Raw genomic sequence first — 14,036 nt, 5'->3', positions numbered from 1 at the left:
TATTATTTTCATGATAAGTTGCTGTAATCTTTTTGCTAACATTTTATTTAAAATTTTTGCATCTATATTCATTGGTCTATAATTTTCTTTCTCCATTTTGGCTCTTCCTGATTTATATATTAGTACCATATTTGCATCATAAAAAGAATTTGATGGGACTCCACCAATTTTTCTAAATAATCTGTAAAGTATTGGGATTAATTGTTCTTTAAATGTTTGATAGAATTCACTTGTAAATCCATCTGGCCCTGGAGATTTTTTCCTAGAGAGTTCATTGATGGCTTGTTCAATTTCTTTTTCTGACATGGAGTTATTTAAGTATTTTACTTTCTCTTCAGTTAATCTGGGCAATTTATATTTTTGTAAATATTCATTCATTTCACTAAGATTGTCAAATTTATGGGCATACAACTGGGCAAAATAATTCCCAGTTATTATTTTAATTTCTTCTTCATTGGAAGTAAATTTGCCCTTTTCATTTTTGATATTGGTAATTTGGTTTTCTTCTTTCTTTTTTTAAATCAAATTGACTAAAGGTTTATCAATTTTATTATTTTCTTTCCATAAAACCAGCTCTTAGTTTTATTTATTAGTTCAATAATTTTCTTAATTTTTATTTTGTTAATCTCTCCTTTGGTTTTCAGTATTTCTAATTTAGTATTTAATTGGGGATTTTCAGTTTGTTCTTTTTCTAGCCTTTTCAGTTGCATGCCCACTTCATTGATCTCCTTTTTCTCTATTTTATTCATCTAAACATTCAGAGATGTAAAACTTCCCCTAAGAACCGCTTTTGCTGCATCCCATAAGTTTTGGTATGTTTTCTCATTATTGTCATTCCCTTGAATGAAATTACTGATTGTTTCTATGATTTGCTGTTTGACCCATTCATTTGTTAGGATTAGATTATTTAGTTTCCAATTAGTTTTTAGTCTCTCTTTCCATGGCCCTTTATTACATATAATTTTTATTGCATCATGATCTGAAAAGGATGCATTTAATATTTCTGCCTTTCTGCACTGGGTTGTGAGGTTTTTATGCCCTAATACATGGTCAATTTTTGTGTATGTGCCATGTATCTCTGAGAAGAAGGTATATTCCTTTTTATTCCTGTTCAGTTTTCTCCAGAGGTCTATCATATCTACCTTCTCTAAAATTTTATTCACCTCCTTAACTTCTTTCTTGTTTATTTTGAGGTTAGATTTATCAAGTTCAGAGAGGGGGAGGTTGAGGTCCCCCATAGTATAGTTTTGCTGTCTATTTCTTCCTCTAACTCCCTTAACTTCTCCTCTAACAATTTGGATGCTATACCACTTGGTGCATATATGTTTAATAAGGAACCCACAAAATGACACAGAGAAGCCAACCTTCCTCTGAGGACAGCCCGGCAGGCTGGCAGGAAATTGGCCAGCTCAGTGCTCTGGAAGCTGACCCCAGCCCCTCATGAGCCAGAGGCTTTAGCCCCAGGGTGGGCCTGACCAGCTGCTGGTTGGAGGGACTCCAGATCACCAGCAGCTGTGGAAGTTTCCAGAATTATCAACACATAGATGCTAAGGACAAAGTGAGAGGTCAGTGCAGTGTGGACTTTGGAACCCAGTAAGTGGGAGTGCGTCGGCCTCTTCCCCCAGGGCGAGAAGCTGCTGAGGTGCTGTGGCCTAGCTACCGCCATGTGGCAGCTTCAGCTCCTGGCCTACAGAGTGTAGGGGGACCAAGCGACCAGTCTGAGGGGTAATCGCTCTTGCTTTAACCTGCTTGGATCTGGATTGCAGTCTAGGGTGGAGGTCCTGGGGTGTGTGACCAGCTTGTCAGAGGGTGTGGAAGCTTCAGAGAGGGCACCAAACTAATACCTCTGGCTGCTGAGAAAACCCCAGTGTTTGGAACGAAACTCCCCTGTCTGGTGGCAGAGTCCTACTGTGGCAAAAAGCCCAGGGGTCAAGTGACTGAGGGGCAAAATGAGCAGGCAAAGGAAGCAAACCAAGCAAAGCAATCCAACATTAGACTTCTATTTTGGGGACAAAAAGGATCAAAGCATGGAACAGGAGGAAGACAGTGAAGTCAGAACTCCTGCACCAAAAGCTTCCAAGAAAAATATGAGCTGGTTACAGATCATTGAGGACCTTAAGAAGCAGATAAGAGAAGTGGAGGAAAAATTGGGAAGATAAATGAGAATGATGTATGTTTAATAAGGATAATACTTAGTTGTCAGTGGTGCCTTTTAGCAGGATACAGTTTCCTTTCTTGTCTCTTTTAATTAGATCTGTTTTTGCTTTTGCTTTGTCTGAGATTAGGATTGCTACCTCTGCTTTTTAAATTTTAGCTGAAGCATAATATATTTTACTCTAGTCTTACCTTTACCCTCTGTATCCCTGTGTTTCAAATGAGTTTCTTGTGAACAACATATTGTAGGATTATGGATTTTAATCCATTCTGCTCTCCCATCTCCATTTTATGGAAGAGTTCATCGTATTCACATTCACAGTTATAATTACTATCTGTATCTTTCTCTCCATTCTGTTCCCTCCCCGTTTATGCTTTTATTTCTGCCTTCTCTCTTCCCCTCCTTAAGAGTTTTCCTTTTGACCACCGCCTCCCACCCTATCAGCCTCCCTCCCTTTTCCTACCCTTTCCCCTTACTACTTCTTCTCTCCCTTCTAATCACCCCCAGCTTTTCTTTCCTCTTTCCCCTTCTACTGCCTGTAGGGCATGTTATATTTTTATACTTAAGAAAGTATGTTATTCCCTCTTTGAACCAAATCCGATGAGAGTAAATCTCAAACAATGCTCTTCTTCCTCCCTTCTTTCCTTCTACTACAATAAGTTTTTGTGTCTCTTCACGTTAGATTCCTATACTTAACTATGTTATTCCCTCCTTAAACCAAAACCAATGAGAGTAAAGCTCATACAATGCTTATCTCATTCCCTCCTTTCCCTCTACTATGTTTTTATGCCTCTTCATGTGGCATAATCTACCCTTTTCTACCTCCTCCTTTCCTCTTCTCCCATTACAATCCCTTTGCACCCCTTAATTAGGTTTTTTTTATCATCATATCAGTTAATTTATACCCACACCCTCTTTCTATGTATAGAAAATGTCATAATTATACAGTTCTCAATATTGACAGGTGTCATCCTCCCATATAGGAATGTAAACAGTTTGTTCTTATTGAATAACAAGTTGTGTGTGTGTGTGTGTGTGTTTTCCCTGTTTACCTTTTTATGTCTCTCTTAAGTCTTGTATTTGTAGATCAAATTTTCCATTGAGCCTTCAACAGGAAGGAATGACCATCTCCTTGCCTGAAAGATTATGCTCAATTTTGTTACCTTGGTAGCAACCCTTGGTTGTAGTCCAAGCTCTTTGCCTTATGACATATCATATTCCAATCCCTCTGATCTTTTAAGGTAGAAACTGCAAGGTCCTGTGTGATCCTGACTGTAGTTCCACAATATTTTAATTGTTTCTTTTTGGCTGCTTGCAGTATTTTCCCCTTGACCTGATAATTCTGGAATTTGGCCACAATATTCCTTGTAGTTTTGAATTTGGGATCTCTTTCGGGAGGTGTTTGGTGGATTCTTTTGATAACTATTTTACCCTCTGGTTCTAGGACCTCAGGGCAGTTCTCCTTGATGATTTCTTGGAAGATTTTGTGTGGGCTCTATTTTTCATCATGGCTTTCTAGTAAACCAATAATTCTTAGATAGAGCTCTCCTGGATTAGTTTTCCAGGCCAGTTGTTTTTCCAGTAAGCTATTTTACATTTTCTTGTATTTTTTTCATTCTTTAGATTTTGTTTGACTGATCCTTGATGCCTCATAGTCATTAGCTCCAAGTTGTCTAATTCTAATTTTTTAGTCAGTTGTTAGCCTCAGCTAATTCTTGTGCCCCTTTTCCATTTGTCCAATTTTTACTTTTAAGGAGTTATTCTCTCCAGTTAGGTTCTGAACCTCTTTTCCCATTTGGCTAATTGTATTTTTTAAGGAGTTGTTTTCTTCAGTGAAATTGTTTTTTTTCCATTTTGACTATTGTATTTTTAAAATAATTGACTAATTTATCTTCTACCTCTCTAATATGGCTTTTAAATCCTTCTTGAGCTCTTCCAAGAATGCTTTCTGGGCTTGAGACCAGTTCATATTCCCTTTTGAGGTTTCAGATAAGTGGGTATAGGGTCATTGCTGTCCTCTTCTGAATTTGGTTATTTCTGCTAACTATAATAGGATTCTATAGTCTTTGTTTTTCCAGTTTGCTTTTGTGATTACACATTACAATCACATATTCCATTGTGATTGCCTACTTCCTGACTTTTAAAGTGACTCTCTGCTTCTGGGGGCACAGAGGGCTCCTACCCACATTTCTTATGCTGGGAGCTAGGGATCTGGTTACTGGTTTTGTGTGCTGTGACCTCAGGCTTTGGCTGGTGAATGCCAAGACCAAGGCCAGGGGCCAGAACTGGGGTCAGGGCCTCCTTCATTTCCCCAGAGTTACACTGAAGCTCACAGCATGAGGTGTGGGGGAGGGGTGATCTGGCCCCTTCAGGATTCTGCTTCCCTGCCCCTGGGCTAGAGCTCAGGTGGGCTCAACCACAGGTGACTGGGGCCTTGCTGGTGTCTGCCAGTTCCTCTGGCTGTGCGGAAACACACCTGGGGTTCTGGTGTTAGGGCTTGCTGACTCCCCCCTGCCGGAGTTCAGGATCTCCCACTGGTTGGCTGACATGGGGCTTGTTGGGATGCCTCCTGTCCTGCACTTTAGCTTCAGCATAGCCACAGCCTCATCCTTCCTCTAGGACTCCCAAGCCTCCAGCTAGTACTGCTATTTCAGGATTTTACCCTAGGGCAATAATCTCTGGGTTTTTCAGGTCAAAAAAAAAAAGGGGGGGAAATGTGAGCACCTATGGTTTGCACCATCATCTTGGCTCCACACACTTCAGGTGGGTGATTTTTAAATATCCAGACTGTTGCCTGATAGCCCCAGGAGTAATTGCTGTGGCTTGCCATAGGCCCTGCACTTATCTCTTACCCAGCTCCAATAGACTCACATACTGCTGTGAGAGGTCTGGGAATCATCCCTGTGGTGGGTGAATCAGTTTGCCCCAGCTCACTCAGGCTCTGCTAAGGTCGGGTCTGTGCTGGTGCAGGCCACACTTTCAGTGATCTGCACAACAAATCCAACCCAGCAATTTTCCGCACTTTCCTGAGCTGGAAATCTGCCATACTCCATCTCCCTGTGGATTTTACCACTCTAAAATCCGTTTAGATTCACTTTTTAAGGGTAACTGAAGGAATTCATGTGCAAGCTCAGATGCATCCCTGCTTTCACTTTGCCATCTTGGCTCTGCCCTCCCCTTCCCTCCCCCCCCCCCCCCCCAGGGCTAATTGTTATGAAGTTTTCTATTACAGTCAGTGGAAACCTGCTTCTCTGGGAGTCCTTCTTTTGCTCATACTTCTTCTCAGGCCACACAGAACATGTCTGTTTCCTCCCTCCTGCAGCAGCAGTCCTTTAGATATTTGAACACAACATAGTAGCATAGAGAGGCTTCAGCTCTTCACACATCTTCTTTCTTTGCTTAAAAACAATAACCAATGGGGGTGGCCAGGTGGCTCAGTGAGTAAGAGCACCGGCTCCAGTGTCGGGATGACCTGGAGATCGAATACCGGGCTCAGATACTCAGCACCACACCCAGAAATAACTGGCGGTGTAACCTTGAGCAAATTACTTAACCCTGATTGCTTAAAAACAAAAACAAAAACAAAAAAACCCAATAACCAAGAAATTCCTGATCTGCTTTGCTGAGAGTTTCATCTCTCAGATGGTAGAAGAAATGATAAAGGGGCAGAGGGGCTATGACTGGGCAGGACTAGGAGGTTTAGGGAGAAGGGAATTTTACAAGGAAGGCACCTTTCATATCAGAACTTGAGAAGAATATTCTATTGACTTTTTTTGGTTTTATGTCAAAAATAAATGAAACTTCTTCCTTGTGACCCCTCTCAAAACCATCCCTTAACATCAGTTAGAGCTCAGAACATCAGTGAGAAATCAGAGTTGTCCCTAGATGGAAGGGATTGGCTGTAGGCAGTAGTAAGCTTCCTGTCACAGGAGGTCTTGGAGAAGTCTCTCCAGGAGGTTGTGGAAGAGATTCCTTTAGAAGGATGGAGGTGGTGGCTCGTTTCAGCTCAGAGAGGCTGTGGTTCTACCAGGGTCATGTGGCAGCCTCCACACCTGCTGCTTTGGGAGTTATAGGAGTATAGTTGCAACCACACTAGCATCCCCAGGATGGCTGCTAGCACAGGTTCTTAGATCTGCTTTACTAGGAAAGAGAGCTTGTAGTTTAAAGTGTCAACAATCTTTTAAAATTACATTCACTAGTTCAGGGGAAAAGTCAGCACCCTGAACTTCAGAGAAAATACAAGCAGAGAAATAAAGACCAACAGACAGGGCTCTGACTGCCTGAATCAACTATACCCTTTACATACATCACTGTATCAAGAGAGCCTTGACATCTGAGCAATCAGGGAGCTCTGAACATATGACCATTCAGAATCTTGACCCGGGAATCACAAGATCCTTCTCATAAGCAAGCCCCCAAAGCAAAATGCAAACTCAGGAGTATATACATTTCTCAGAGCCAGAAGACATCACAACCCTGTGACTCAGTGCCTAATTAGAAATTAGCAAAATATGTGAAAGCCTTCCTACAAGCAAGCCTTCCTTAAGCATCTTCCTTTAATGGGCTTCATGTGAGGCCTGTTAATGGGTGGGGAAGATATTAAATTACATTAACATTACAGGGAGAAAAACATAAACTTCCTTCAGATTTTGTTTAGTAGAGATAGTGAACCTGCTAGAGGGGACCCCTACTGGGTTCCTTGGAAACCACCTAATAGGCTCCAATAGTAAAGAAATGTTTCACCTGTGTTGCTAAAAACATGCCACAGATTCCCACGGATTCAGGTCTGTTTTGTTTCAGTAGAAATAATACTAAGGCTTTGTTTCAATAAGAATAATACTGAGAAAGCTTCGCTTCAATGGAAACAATGCTAACCCCTTAGAAATATGTTCTGTTGCTAGCAATCACATTGTCTATAAAATTATGTCTAACAGAAAGCTTGAGGCTGTCTTTTGATCTGAGAGGCAGTCCCGGCTGGTTAATAAACACTCCTATCAAATTATAATTGGCCTAGCTGTCCTGTTATGTTTCGGTGTCCATTACAAACCCACAAGAAATGCAGCCTGGCTGGGCCATGGGGGCTCAGAGGAAGGAGGGATCCCACAAGGCTCCCTGGAGGAGACCAGGCTTGAGTTGAGCCTTGACAGATGGGGGAAGATTGGTGAGAGGAGGGAAGAGGCCCTTTCCCATTGGTTCTGGAATGGGGAGGGATGGACCTGAGCAAAGACTGAAGGTCAGGGAAGAGAGGTTGGGGTCCCAACTTGGGTGGGTGCAAGCATTCTGGTGCTTACTATGCCAGACTGAGGAGTTTTTCCTTTCTCCTAGTTAGGTGGTGGAATGGAGTCAGAAGGACCTGAACTCAAATCCAGCCTCAGACCCTCACTAGTGGTGTGACCCTGGGCAAGTCACTTAACCTGATTACCTCCAAAAATAAAATAAAGCTCTTTATAATAGGTTCCACCTTTAACTAAGAAAACCCCCCAAAACAAAAACAAACAAAAAAAAACCACCCCACAATGGGGGGCCATGGTAGATTTCTGAGTTGGAGGGAGCCAGTAGTGGTCAGACCTGAACTGTAGGAAAGTTACTAGCCCCATGTGTAGGAAGTCTGACTGGAGCCCAGTAAAGTTGATGAGCAGGTGCTATAATTATTCAGTAATTGTCCAGGCTGGAAGGACTGAGACCTGTGCCTGGATGGGGATTTTATGGCTTTAGAAACAGCAATCCTGGGTTGGGTTCTTTTTTTGTCTAATGATATTTTTTTGGAATGTCCTTTTATGGGAAAAAAATGTCTTTTTTTTCCCTGTGAATGTCCTTTCCCTCAGAACAACCAACTAAACTTGTTTAGTAACGGTTTTTTTTAATCTTTTTAATAAATGAAGACTCTTTCTGAGGTCACAATTCAGTGCAGGATCAGATAAGAATCCCATATCTACCTTCCGGTCCCAGTGTTGGCCCCAGTTGGGTTCCCCTTTTGTACAGAGACACACAAGCAACTTGGCCTTGTCCCTCCTCTCCCAGGTTTCATTGTTGCAGGCAAGGGGCTGTTTCTCTATAGGATGGGAGTTTTTATCTCTTCTGTGGACCCTATTTCTCCATTGACTATGGACTGGGTTGGGAAAAGGAACTGCACTTTCCTTCCCTCCCTGTTATGCCTTGAAATTCCTCCTCTTTCTGCTCTGGTCCCCCTCCCCAGGATTCTTCTGAAAAACCTGCTGTGCCCAGGATTTCCTTGGCATGTTTATGCCAGCCTATCTCCTTTCAGATGCCCAGTTCCTTGGGGGAAGATAGAGTCTGGGAGTCTCTTGATTGCATGACAGGTATCATTCATCTCCTGATGGTGTAACAGGAATAAGTACCTCCCAGTGGCAAGCCTATCTTTGATCTGCTGGTAGTCATGATAACTATTGGTATGATGGGTATCCGATACCCATCGCAAAGCACACAGCTTGTGGGAGCCTTGATTGTAGGGGCTGAGTGAGAATCTTTTCTGCTGAACCACAGGCAAGTGGTTATCCAGCCCCAGCTTGAAGATCTCTATATTTCTATTGAGGGAGAATTCATGTCCCACTGAGATATCCTGTTCCACTTTGAGATAGCCTTAGAAAATTTTTCCTGACCATTAAGCCTAAATCTGCTTCTCCATAACTTTTACCTATTTCTCCTAGGCCTGTTTTCTAGGACCAAGCAGAACAGGGCAAGTCTCTTTTCTTTCCTAAAAATAATTAAATATTTTGTTAAAAACATCTTATTGAATTTTAGAACAACCAACTAAACTTGTTTAGTAATGGTTTACATTTAAATAAACTAATTTTTTTTTAATATAAGCAATTGGGGTTAAGTAACTTGCTCAAGGTTCCACGGCCAGTTATTTCTGGGTGTGGTGCTAAGTATCTGAGCCTAGATTCGATTCCCAGATCATCCCAACACTGGGGCTGGTGCTCTTACTTGCTGAGCCACCTGGCTGTCCCTTAAATCAACTAATTTTAATGCAGAAAGCATCCTATAACAACTTGTCTGTCACTTGTTAATTGATGCTCATTCATCTTTCCCCTGGTATTGAAAGACCTCATATGTACTCTCTTCTCCAGTTTCTTCTTTTCTTTACTTTCTTTCAGAAAGATCTCTCCAGACTTTGTATTTCTCATACTTGTTGGCCTCGATGATGTTATAGCATTCCACTACATTAATGTGCCATAATTTGATTATTCCCCTGCTGTTGGACATTTAGGTTGTCTCCAGTCTCTCTCTCTCTCTGTGTAAAATCTTTGTGCTATTTTTGTTTTTGTTAAGGTTTTTCAGGGTGTTTTTCTAATAATTGAGTTATTGGGTTAAAGTATATATAGTTTGTAGTCACTGTTTTAGAGTACTGCCAGGTTGCCCCCCCCCCCCCAAAAGGATGACATAGGTTAGAAATTCCACCAGCAATGACAGGGTGTGTCTGTTTCTCCATAGCCCTGACAGCATTGAGTTTCATTACTTCTAATTATTTTTGTGGAACTGATGGATGTGACCTTAAAGTTGTTTTAATTTTCATTTCTTTGATTAATTATGAAGTTGAGCATTTTTCAAGTGACCAAAAATGTTTTGTGTTTACTCTTTTGAAAGTTGCTCATGTCCTTTGAGAATTTATCACTTGTTCAGGCAGTCAATAAATATTTATTAAGCACCTAACTAGTAATGAGCATAAAATTAGACAAAAAATGTAAAGTGCATTAATACACCTTAAAACACTGTATAAATGCTAAATGAATAATAATAACTCCTTTTTCATCAAAGGGAAGGTCCAGCAGTTTATTCAAGCGTGCCTAATCCTTTTTGTTCATCACAGCCCTTCAGATACTTGGGGAAAACTATCATATATCCCTTCAGTCTTTCCTTCTCTAGGCTGAACATTCTTATTTTTTTCAACCAATCTTTTTAAGGAGGCATAAACTTGAGACTCTTCATCATCCTAATTTCTGTCTTCTGGATACTCTCTAGCTTGGGGGTGGGGAACCCGTGGCCTGGAGGCTACACATGACCTTCTAGGTCCTTGGGTGTGGCCCTTTGACTGAGTCCAAGTTTTGCAGAGCAAATTCTTTTATTCAGGGGATTTGTTCTTTGAAGTCTGGATTCGCTCAAAGGGCTGCACTTGAGGACCAAGAGAACCACATTGACCTCGAGGCTCCAGGTTCCCCCACCCCTGCTCTAGCTTATTAAATTTCACTTTCTTAGATTTTCTCATTGTTCAGCATTAACTAAGTTCGAAATGGACATTGACAAGAATTGTAACTAGGCAGGGGTACCCAAGACTTTTTTGATTTTAACTCTCTCATTCAACATGTTAGCTCTCTCTCTCCCAGATCTGAGTTATCTCTACATTCGATGAGCGTGCCATCTATCTATGGCTTCATCTTAGCCATAGAGAGAAGGCAGAAATCTCTGGATGATATGATGGAGGTGGGCAGAAATCTCCAGGTGATGTGACAAAGAGGAGGGGGCAGTTAGATTTTTCAGAATGAAGTGATGGGAGATTATTTGGGAGTTCAGCAGAATGACCAGAAACTAGCATGTGTCCAGGCTTCAGATAAGAATGGGAGACTACCCAGGGTCCAGCACAGATTCCTGGGGTACTCCACTGTAGACCTTCCAACCAGATCGTTTCCCTGATGTCTGTTCTTTAGGTTCAACCATTTAACTGTTCGGCTGAATCTACCAGGCTGTGCTCTTAGCCAGCACCAGGCATCTCCTGACAGCCTGATGGGAATCAGGAGTAGTCTCTTGGTAGCCTGCTGGACATCTGTGTTTCCTGGGTGGTATAATAGACATCAGTAATCTCAGCATGGAATGTTCTTCCATGTCTGAAGCCCTATGATTATAGCATGTAATAATGTGTCTGAATCCACATGATAATGTGTATTAACCTGAGATGTGTCCCAGTCCATGTTTCCTCTGTCTCTCAGGTATGTCTTGAGCCCCCACTGGGTTGTTCCACCTTGTGTATCAGTCCTCATAGATCTGCACCTGGGTTATAATGATGTATTTGTAGGGGTTTCTCCCTCTGAGCCCTCTTGTATCCCTTTATTCCTCTTCAATTTCCACTGCCATCATCCATTTTAGAGGTCTTCTCACCTTTACTTTCTCTTACTCTACTCTGTTGCCTCCCTGATTCATCCTTCATATCAATCTTCCTCATTCATAGATCTGTCCAGTGTCACTCCTTTACTTAATGACAGATTCCTATCAATGACCAACCTACTAAAGTTTAAATTTCTTACCTGGCATTCAATATGTCCTCCACGACCTGAGTCTGCCCTGCTTTTTAGTAGTATGCATGTCATACTGCCTTATCTCTGAGATTACTTTCCACTTAGACTGTATAGACCTTGTACATTTATTTATTGTTTTGCATGTTGTCTCTCCTATTAGAATGGGAGTTCCTTGAGGGTAGGGAACATGTTTTTGCCTCTCTTTGTATACCCAGGGCTTAATAGAATACCTGGCATATAGTAAGTGCTTAATAAATGCTTGTGACTTAATTAATCCTGGTCGCCTTTCTCCAAGTCTGGGACTTTTTTTTTTCTCTACCACAGTTGCCTTCTTGTGTCATGACTTGGGAGACAAAAATCTCTTAAGTGTGAGTGGAGACAAATCTCTGGGTGTTAATGTGTGTGAGAGAGAGACAGAAATCTCAGGGCTATGTGATGGGAGTAGAAAGAAATCTTCAGGTAATGTGACTGAGAAGAAGGGGAAGACAGAAATCTCCAGATGATGTGGCAGGCAGGAGGAGACAGAAATCTCTGGGTAATATGATGGACAGGAAGGAGAAGGCCGAAATCTCTGTATGATATGATGGGGATGGACAGAAATCTCTAGATGATGTGACAAAAGAGGAGGGGGCAGTTAGGTATTTCAGAATGAAGTGATGGATAGTATTTGGGAGTTCAGCAGAATGACCAATAATTAGCATGTGTCCAGGCTTCAAAGCTGTTTTTCCCCAGTGACTCTGGCAGGGGGAAGCTGGGCCTGAGGGTGGAGGAAGGCTTTCTGGGTTGGGCTGAATGAGCCTTTCGCTTCCTCCTTCCCTCCCTCCCCCATAGACTGGTTCCTCATCTGGGGCAGGAGCAGGTGAAAAGGCCTGAGCTGGGGCTGTGCCCCACTCCCCACAGGTAGCAAGGGGGGACAAGGGACCTGGGCAGGGGATGGTCTTTAGGGCTCAGAGGAAGTCCTAGGGAGGCAGAGTTGGGGCTGGAGGGGCATTGTGTGGAATTCTGGGGAGCAAAGAAGGCTTGTGACAATTTGTGTTGTGGTTGTGTGATCTCTGTGTATGTTATACTTGGTGTGGCCTGGGTGATTGTTAGGAGGTTGGGTGTGAGCATTTGTACTTGGTCCCCCGGTGTGGTAGGTGGATTTGTGATGTAGTTGTGGGGTAAATGGGACGTTGTGTGACTGTGAGCATTGTGAGAATTCATGGTTGTGTGTGGGTATGTGGAGGGGAGTTGGAAGGGGGGCATTTATGGTATAGTTGTATGATTATGTGCATTAGTGGGCTAATTTGGGGTATATTTTGTGCTGTGTTGTGTGCTGTGGTTATACTGGACTTGGGGAGTCTGTGGTGTTTGTTACTAACTACTCTGTGTACCGTTGTCTAGGAGTATATGGGATGTTAGGATGCGATATGGGTGTGTGATAGACAGCCAGGGTGTATGTAGGCGCTTGTGGGGCAGGTCTGGGGTTTGGGTTTGTGTCAGGTTGTATGCAGTGGAGTATTTGTGGTATGAAAGATACATGTGTTGTGGGGTGTCAGCTATGAGCTGCTCATGTTGTGCATCTGTGGTGTGTGTGTGTGTATGTGAGGGTGAGCATTGGAGGGCCCTGGAGTATGTGTTTGTGGTATGAGACATGGTAGAAGAAGGGTCTTGGTTGGATGAATTCTGTTGTGCAGACATGCAATTCTTGTTGTATTCTTATCTTGATTCTTACATGGTCTAATAGACATGGTCTAGTAGAGTGGACACTGACTCTGGAATTAGGAAACCTGGGCTCAAAGCTTACCCTGCTACTTTGTAACTGTGGGACCTTGGTCATAGCTTCCCAGGGTCCCAGTGTCCTCATCTTTTAACTGAGGGGGTTGGACGAGATGACTTCTGATGAAGTCGTGATCCTGGGAGCTCCAGCCCACTTCCTGGGTTCCTCTTCTCCAATGAGTCTTCATGTATTCTTCCCTGTCCGCTCTCAGAAGCTGTTGGCTTGGCTCCTTCCTCTAGGGCCTGGGTGGGGTGGGCCGCCCTGAACTGGAGCAAACCCGAGCTCAGAGGAGGATCAGCTGGGGAGGCTGCTTGGGATTTGAAGAAGTTCAAGGCACTCAGAAGTTGTGACAGACCTGAGTCACACATGCAAGGCTCTATGCAAATGTGTTTCTTCAACATTTCCTGGGCTTGAAAGGAGGGGGAAGGGGAGGGTGTCAGGTCCGACTCTCTCAGGGAGGGTTTCTGGTGCTGTCACAGGCCAAGGGACAGTATGTATATGGAAATGGGTGTCTGCACAGACAGGCAGCCAGGTGGTATAGTGGATAGAGTGCAGGGCCTGGAGTCAGGAAGACCTGAGTTCAAATCCAGCCTCAGACACTTATTAGCTGTATGGTCTTAGGCAAATCAGTTAGTCCTGTTTGCCTTAGTTTCCTCCCCTGTAAAAAGAGCTGGAGAAGGAAGGAAATGGCAACCCCAAATGGGGTCATGAAGAGTCGAACATGGCTCAGCAACAGCAATGGACAGTTGGGGTCCTTTGGTGTACGGGCCAAGGAGGACCTCTTGTCAGTGTCCGGCAGAGGAGGGCAGTGTGCCTAGGGGGTGGGATAAGGCCTCAACAAGTGTATGGGGCTCAGTGAGGGGGATGGAGC

General features: G+C 42.9%; 1 protein-coding gene across 5 annotated transcripts in view; it reads left to right on the top strand.

Annotated features, from left to right (window-relative positions):
• The window catches only part of ARAP1 (ArfGAP with RhoGAP domain, ankyrin repeat and PH domain 1), a 119,375-nt gene that overhangs the window by 28,705 nt on the left and 76,634 nt on the right, over positions 1–14,036 (top strand). Inside the window, exon 1 of one of the 5 annotated variants that reach the window (XM_069070797.1) lies at positions 12,252–12,306. The exons of the other annotated variants lie outside the window; for them this stretch is intronic. The gene's annotated coding sequence lies outside the window, so the exon portion shown is untranslated. Of the gene's footprint in view, positions 1–12,251; positions 12,307–14,036 lie in introns of those variants that run through there. 5 annotated transcript variants of the gene reach the window in all.

Source organism: Petaurus breviceps, unplaced genomic scaffold, assembly GCF_028583685.1.
Source record: "Petaurus breviceps papuanus isolate PSGF00001 unplaced genomic scaffold, PetGlider_PUasm1.0 90823, whole genome shotgun sequence".
Lineage (NCBI taxonomy): Eukaryota > Metazoa > Chordata > Mammalia > Diprotodontia > Petauridae > Petaurus > Petaurus breviceps.
The sequence above is the reverse complement of the archived record's forward strand: the minus strand, read 5'-3'. Positions and strand labels throughout refer to the sequence as shown.